This window comes from Primulina tabacum, unplaced genomic scaffold (assembly GCF_025594145.1).
Source record: "Primulina tabacum isolate GXHZ01 unplaced genomic scaffold, ASM2559414v2 Contig498, whole genome shotgun sequence".
Lineage (NCBI taxonomy): Eukaryota > Viridiplantae > Streptophyta > Magnoliopsida > Lamiales > Gesneriaceae > Primulina > Primulina tabacum.
In genome coordinates this window covers 93,224-102,428 of record NW_027459762.1, presented here as the reverse complement: position 1 = coordinate 102,428, position 9,205 = coordinate 93,224, and the positions used below count along the sequence as shown (strand labels likewise).

The window sequence follows — 9,205 nt, the reverse complement described above, 5'->3', positions numbered from 1 at the left end:
TGTGTTTCCATTATTTCCTTGCACGCAGATACCAAAGAAGGATGTGAAACAAATAGCAGAATTTTACCTGCCCACATACAAGTGAAGCTTATCGCCATCCCCAAGAATCAACTAAATGGCATATCTCAAACGGAGGCACAATGCTCGATTAATCGTGGGAGAGAAGAAAAACCGGAAGTCATGGAGATGAAATAGACTCAATAAAGTTTTAAGTATTGATGGAAACATAATAAACAGGTATTGATGGAAATTAATCCAGATTTGAAATATCCATACATGTCCTCCTTATGGTAAAATTTTACGTATGTAATGTCTTTTGATTTATACTGGCAACGTGACAATTATAGATAATTTCACAATTGTGAAAAAATGCCCATTTCCCATCCGTATACATTTATAGATATATCTATAGAAAATTAATATTTCAAAATTAATATATGTGATGGAGTTTTGCCAAACTCCACCACTCTTGGAGGATGTTGCAAATTAATTTGCAGCGTTTGCCAAAATGGACAGAGGACGCTAGCCTTTTAATTTTTTAATCATTATTATTTTTATAAAACTTTGAAACATCTCTCGTTTTTTAAAAAAGGACTTATGACAACAAAAAAAAATGAGAGTTGAAGATTTCGATAATTTAAAAGATATCCTTAAAATAGTGGATCAATCATTTTTTTAAAAATTCTTTATTTATAAAATCTGATGTAATTTACCTTTTTTAAAAAAATTATTTTAAACAATTTTAAATATACGTTGATTTATTTTTAAAAAATAAAAAATTTGTGCATGTGTGTCCATCACCTTTAAAAAATAAAATAAAGTTAACCAACACATATTTAAATAAATAAAAAATACTTTGATTCATAAAACATTCCATCATTTTAAGGCGATCTATCTTTCAAATTATCGAACTTAAACTTCAACTCTCATTTTTGAAATGTGGTCTCATGTTTCATGTTTTTAAATAAGAGATGTGTCCAAGTTCTAAAAGAATAAATGAAAAAAATTTTAAAAAAATTTGTTAGTTTAGTTTTCAAAAAAATAAATAAAGGTGCATGTGTATTGGTCCGATTATTTTTATTTTATTTTTACTAGTAATGTTGTTAATAAAAAAATAATGATAGTTGGAATATGCAAATTCTTGAATTTTCGTATGAAAAATCTTGAATTTGTGCTCTTTTTATTTTTGTAAAACAAATTATTTATTCATTTTAATATACGTTGATTTAGTTTTCAAAAAAATTAAAGGAAGTGTGTGTTTCGATCAACTTATTTTTTATTTTTAAAAACTAATGAATTTGAGTTCAAACTTCCAATTTTTGCATGTGGATTAATTTGAAACATAGATAGGAATGACAACTTTCCCACGGGTTTGGGGCCCCGCGGGGAAAGCCTGAAACGGGGATGAGGATCCCGAATTTTTCGGGTTTGGGTTCGGGTTCGGAGATTTAAAAAAATCCCCGATGTAATTCGAGCGGGTATGAGATTACTATCCTCATCTCCGAAATCCCCGAACCCGCCCCGAAAATAATATCAATAATAAAATAATAGTATTATTAATATTAATAATATAATAATATTTTAAAATATTAATAATCTTATTATTATTAATATTGATATTGATATTAATATTAATATTAATATTATCTCTAATAATAATAGATAATAATAAGTTTTGATTTGAGAAAAATCTCCAAATTCGTCATCGTCTTACCATAATAATATTTTTGAAACGGGGATAGGGCGGGGATGAGAATTTGATCCCTGAAGTTTCGGGTTTGGGGATTCCCCGAACCCGAAAAAGCGGGGATTGAGACGGATTGAGACGGATAGGGGGTGATGATGGAATTCGGGGATGGGGGTGGGGATGGGGATGGCAAACCCGTCCCGGTCCATTGCCATCCCTAAACATAGATCATCTTAAAATGGTGAACCAGTCAAATATTTAAAAAAAAACCATATTTTTAAAATATTAAGCTATTTATCTTCCGAAAAAATTTATATTCTTTCAATTTTTTTTAAATTTCTTTTATTTATTTTAATATGTGTTGGTTTAATTTTCAAAATATTAAAAGAAAGTATGTGTGTGTAGGTCTACTTATTTTTTATTTTAATTTTTTTCTAATAATAATAATAATAATGATAATAAATATTTTTTTAAAATATAAAAGAACACAAATTTAAGAGTTTTTCGTACAAAAATTCAAGAATTTGCATATTCCAACTATTATTATTATGATAATTATTACTAAAATAAAATTAAAATAAGCGGATCCATACACATACACTTTTCTTTACTTTTTCGAAAACTAACCAACGCATTTTTTAAGAGTAAGTCTCTTATGAGACGGTTTCACGAATCTTTATCTGTGAGACGGGTCAACCCTACCGATATTCAAATAAAAGTAATACTCTTAGCAAAAAATAATACTTTCTCATGATGACCCAAATAAGAGACCCGTCTCACAAAATGCGATCCGTAAGACTGTCTCACACAAGTTTTTGCTTTTTTTCAATTGTTCTTCATCTATTATTGTTTTTTTTAGAACTAACGTCACACGTCTCTTATTTTAAAAATAAGATGTCAGGATCAAGATAGGAAATTTAGAGGAGGTGAATAAATTTTCTTTCATAGCTTTATTGTGTTAACAATGCTGAAACTTTCTTCGTATCATACGAGTATCCACTGTGCGGAAGAAGACTTATTGAAACTGATTTGAACAAAAGCCTATTTAGTTGGATGGTTAATAAAAGGTAGACTGAATGATAAACGAACGCATAGATGCTTATGGATGTTCGGAGAATTTAATACTCCTACGTCTTCTCTCCATTTCTTGATTTTATAATAATTGGAATTTTTATATTTAAAAATTTAACATAAACTTTTCTTATAGACCAGATATATAAATTAATGGGAACCGTAGTAGCCAGTAATTTATAATAAATTAGTGTTCCATGGCACATGATACATGTCATATTAATTTTTTTCTTTGATAATTTGGTGTAAAATACATATATTATTTTATTAGAATATGATATTTATAGATTACTGATTAGATAAAATTTACTAAGATTTTGAATTTTTAGATAAATTATAGATAAATTGGAGAAAAATCCGAAAAAATAGAGAGACATATAAAAATTACTAATAAACGTACACCAACAAAATTAACTAACAAATATTACGAATAAAAAATGTAAAAAACTTTTGTACCACATCAACATATCAAATTTAGTTAATATGATACGTTAAAGTATAATAATATATATAATATAGATTATGACTTAGACAGCAAAATGCATGCAGCTCTCTTGGGTGGCATGGATTTCAGGGAATGTGTCCTAACTAAAACGTAATTTGACCAACGATTAATGATATCCGGCCTATTCTATAACAAATAAACAAATATATACACCATTCATACATATATGTTAATTTCCCTGATGCAACGATTATATATATATATATATATATATTAATGCAAAAAAAATTAATTTGATTAAAACAATATGGCTTAATTTTATTTATATTATATGAAAAAAACAATTTATAGCAATTACTACAAACTAAGCTACTATAAATATGTTTGTCTCTGCATATGCACACTCCTACCCAAAGTGTGCTTCTTGTTCTCAATCTTTTCAGGAAAAATGAATACAAAAATGGAGGTTGCACAAGGGGACGAGGCTTCTTTCTTATTCGCCATGCAACTAGCCTCTTTTTCAGTGCTACCTAATGTCCTCAAAGTGGCGCTGGAGCTCGACCTCCTTGAACTCATGAAGAATAAGGGGCCCGACGCCTTTATTTCACCAAGAGAACTCGCCGCGAAAATTCCCACCAACAATCCAGAGGCGCATAACATGGTGGACAGAATCCTCCGCCTGCTTGCGAGCTATTCTATTTTAAATTGTCGAGTGAAAACCCTGCCTGATGGCGGCGTTGAGCGGCTGTATTCCTTGGCTCCGGTCTGCAAGTTCTACACCAAGAATGATGATGGAGTTTCTCTAGCCCCTTTGTTGATCATGAGCCTAGACAGGGTTTACTTGGAGACTTGGCAAGTATCAACTACATTCCAACCTCTACACGTACTATATGTGTGCATGTGTAATCATTTAATTGTATGTGTAGGTACCACCTGAAAGATGCAATTCTCGAGGGGGGACTTCCTGTTGAAAAAGTATATAAAATGAGCACATTCGAGTATCACGCCACAGATCCAAGATTTAACAAGGGTTTTAATATAGCAATGTCCAATTTTTCGACAATGTTGATGAAAAGAATTGTAGATACGTACGAGGGATTCAAGGGTCTGAGGACTTTGGTCGATGTTGGAGGTGGAATCGGTGGTTCCCTGCGCATGATCCTATCCAAGAATCCAACTATAAAGGGCATTAATTTTGATTTGCCCCACGTTATTCGAGACGCACCATCTTTTGCAAGTATGTGAAATATTTGTGTTGGTTCTTTGTAATGTATTTTAAATCGGTTCCATTGAAATATTTGTGTTTGGAGCTCGCTTTTTAATTTAATTTGATGGTTTACGTGAAACTTAAACTTGGCCGACCTTTTTGTATTGATCAGGCATGGAGCACATGGGGGAGACATGTTCGTTAGTGTTCCGAAAGGCGAAGCCATTATCATGAAGGTGAAATTGTTTTCATCATATAATATATGTGCGTGTTTGTGTATGTATATGTATAGTATATTCATCATTTTGTTAGCCTTCTAAATTGTTCAGCAATAATGATAATAATAATAAATGCTACACCTAAGTCATGTATGTGGAAGCGTGACTATAAAATAAACCTTTATAACAACTACTTTATATATGTTATTGTCTTTACGAAATGCTTAACTGATGCTATTATAGAATTCATTGTAAACATCGCCAGCTCTTTTTTTTTCCTTTTCAATGTGGCAATATAGTGGCATTATAAGAAAAATATATTTTATTCAATACATATAATTAAACCGTTGTTCACGTTAGTTTTCCACCCGTTTTAAAAAAAGGAATGCTTTTTCATAATTTTGATTCCCAATAGTTTCTTACAACTTTGTAATAATATTTTTATGATTATTTTCTTATTAGACTGATTCAATTCTTTTTTTACCGAATCCACAGTGGATTCTTCATGACTGGAGCGATACGAATTGCATAAAAATACTGAAGAGATGCCATGAAGCACTTCCAAATAACGGAAAAATCATCGTTGTGGAGCATATCCTTTCAGAGACCCCAGCAGAAGATTTTAAATGTAATTTGCAATCTGACATGGTTATGCTAGCATTTAGTCCCGGTGGTAAGGAGAGGACAGAAAATGAATTTCATGCATTGGCGAAGCAAGCAGGATTCAAAGAATCTCGAACAGTTTGTTGTGTTCTCCCACTCTGGATCATGGAGTTTTATAAATAAATATAAAAAGAAATATTGAGTAGCTAAAGATAATTACCGTTTTATAATAAAACTTTAGGCTTGCTATGACTTTTCTCCTAAAGATAATTACCGTTTTATAATAAAACTTTAGGCTTGCTACGACCCTTTTCTCTTTTACTCCTGTTAACATGCAAAAACTAATGGATAAATAATTGACGGCGTGTACACTGTGCTGGTGTTAAATAATGATCAATCTAGCTTATTGATCTCCCCTTAAATTCATTATGTATTTTGAATCGCATGCATATCGGCGATAAGTTCAACTTGAAGAATAAATTATATTTAGCTTCATCTAATGCCCGCCAGTTGTTTATTTATGCAATAAATTAAGACCAATATCTTTTTATTTTCCTAATAACAAAAATAATGTAAACAAAAATTATGACTAATTTCAACTGCATATATAATTAAAATCGGATTTAAGTTATTGCAATTGCATAAAAGCGTCCACTGTAAGTAGGCGTCTCTTCCTTACTTACACATATTAGGATAATGTATTATTTCAAATTATTGCAATAATAATTATTAATCTTTAACAAGTGTTTGTTCCTAGACCGAAAGGTCATGGACTCTCTCGCCTTTATGGTATGACTCCCCTGACCAATTTTCCTGTTATACAGATTCTACTTCATAACAATAGCATAATCAGACATTTTCTCACTTCAAATATCTTTTCCTTATGGATCTAGCATCTTTAATTTATCTTTTGATTATATGCTTCCTCAGTTTCTTTGCTGATCCAATAATGGTTTTAAATCTGAGAAATTCGCATTCGTAAAGACCATAGGGTGAAACAAATCTTTACCAATGACCATGTTTTTTTTTTTTTGTGGCATGTGAGAATCATCTTGTTGATTTTCTCTTGAAAAATATTCTTAAAAGTACAATAAACTAGAGTGACATGATTAAACGAATCATAATGCTTATATTATATTTTCTTTTCGACTCCTCTTTGAATGTTTGTACCCCATGACATATGTTTCAATATTTACTATATGAAAGCCGGCCACTATTAGTCACATCTTTGTATAATCAGGATGATAAAGACGATTAGTAACAACATGCATATGGTTCCTTGATTGCTTTTCATTTCCAATGTCGTTCCCTAGCACATTGATTGATTCATCTTACCAGGCATCTCATCCCTTCTTTCATTGTGTTGTGAACCCTTCCTCTTGTTTGAGGAGCATAAATTTTTTGGTTGTGAAGTACACCAACCTTTAAAATCCTTGAACATGGTTATATATGGATTTTTTTTGTTACTCCCTCGACTCACCTCTTTGTTAATTGTATTATTACCATCTTTTACGAAAACATTTTGGTTTTTCAATAAATTCAGGGTATTTTGAATATTTTTAAACATAATTTAAATTTTCTAAACTAGCTAATATAATTAGATAAATACCAATATGAATATAGATATTAATCACTTCACATTGTAAAGTATGATAACATCATTACAAATATCACATAAAAATAGATAAATATCAATATGTACAATATTTAACTAGATTTGATATAATACGAACACAAAATCAAATAATATATACATATGTATAATAAAAATAATATATTTATGAAATTGGTTTACTTAGGATTTTTTTCTGCAAAACTTTGAACCAAACTAATTTTTTGATTTGGTGAATTTTATATAATGTGATCGATTAAATATCAAATCGATTTGGATTGGTTTGATTTCTGCTTACCCCTACTTTAAAAACAAACAATATTTTTAGCAAATGGCATATCTATGTGCGTTATATAACATGTATGACATAATTTTTTAACATATAATAATTAAGTGGGCAATAAAAGAATATGAAATATAACTCCTAGGAAGATTGGCTACCTTTTAGTATGAAAAATGAACAAACAAATATTTACCAACCAAAAGTTTTCTAAAATAAAATAAAATTTATCCGATCTTTAAAAATTCAAAAATATATGAACAAGTATAAAATAAAAAATCTGAAAAAGTATCAAACAAAATGAAAAAACCGAAATGTATCTGTTGGGTTGAGAAACACAAGCAATCATGATTTCGATGATAACAAAATTTGTTATTTGACTTTTTAATATATTACTCAAGTGTCAAGTTGTTAGTTCAAGTGGGAAGCTGAAATTTGAAATAAAAAAAGATTAAAATATGGCGAGCTGCTGTGTTTTGATGATATCTCATAGCTCAGTGATGAAAATGACAAACCACTAAAACGACCGAATAGAGAACTCAATTTTCCACAAGTCCTACTTCACAAAATTAAGTAAGTTCAGATATTATCTAGGCGAAATATTAGTCGTAAGATCGACCTGACAGAAATAGAAACAACAATCAGCTCAGTCTGACCAGTTATGGTACATTGGTAATATCTCTAAGCTCAGTTATTCAAATGGAAACTATTCAGTATGAGTTATGAAGATTATAAAATGAATAAAAATCATCTTAACAAGTCAAAAGTATAAATCAATAAAAATAATAATAAACCATAATGAATTTGATGATTCTGCACTGAATAAAGAACATGTTCTAGATTACTAATTGTCTGATCTGTTGTGAATATCTATCTCATAAGAACTTGAAATTGTGTGATTCTTGATTCCATGGAAAGCCAAGAGAAATGCTACAACTTTTATGTTTATCACTTTGCCCAAAATCGATGAATCAAGAGTTTTATTCAAAAGAACAGAACATCTCGACTTAATCAGCTTGACTTGGTTCAGCTCAAGTCAAAGCAAAGAGATCGGACCAGGTCAAACCAAGCTGATATGATGGCATATCAGATCAGACCATCAACAACCTAGTTTCGCAAAATGGCCAGAAATACGAATGTGACTGTTGCAATATCTGAATCTGTACACAACATTTCCAAACGGTCATATTCTTTTATCTAAAATCTATATCACTATTGGAGGCCGGTGAATACAACATATTGGAGATCAAATACAAATTTTGGAATGAGATTCAAATCATGGGCATTCTACATTAGGCTAAAATGAGAGCAAACATAAGTGTGACTATACATTTGATATATACATACAATGAAAAATTCCTCACACACAATCACTAACACATACACATGAGAGTGGAGCATCAAAGTTTAGATGAATGAATATTAACAAAAAGACATTAAAGATTGTATTTGTAGTCTTGACACAAAAAACGTTAAATATTATGCGGATTGTGAGTTTACAACCTGCAATCGAGTGTGCTAGGAGTTTAATTAAACAATAGATAAGTCTTAAGTTGAAATGAGTTTGTACAAAAAGTTGTATTGTCGCGTATTTTCCGCTGACAACTGCACGGTTGTCAAGTTTTAATAAAAGAGAGTAAAGTATCGTTCCCAGGATGAGTGTATATATAAAAATATATCAGTGCTTGTAGTTAAAATAGTCACTACTTTATCTAGAAGAATAAATTAAAGGTTGGTTTACTTAAAACGAATTAATTGTAAATAAATAGTAATCGAATAACCGAAGTGAGAAAATATCAATGATAGAAAATATCTAGAGGAGCAATTTCACTTAGTTTTCACGATAACTATTCCCGGTTGACTGTATATTCATGAATTCCATTCGTTCAATAGCCAAGAACATTTAATTATTTATTCCCTTTCCCAAGTGACGAATAAATTGTATCATTCAAACTTAGACCCAAACATTCCTAAAAAATAGAAGTTTAGATGATATAAGAAAACAATGATCTTATCTAGGCCTCGCTAAAGTTATACGCCTTCCGAACGATATAAACATTTAACGATGTCTCCATAATTCTA

The 9,205-nt window shown here is 30.5% G+C and overlaps 1 pseudogene; it reads left to right on the top strand.

Moving 5' to 3' along the window:
* The first annotated feature begins 3,627 nt into the window (after positions 1-3,627).
* On the top strand, positions 3,628-5,537 carry LOC142534400 (caffeic acid 3-O-methyltransferase 2-like; annotated as a pseudogene).
* Positions 5,538-9,205: the final 3,668 nt, after the last annotated feature.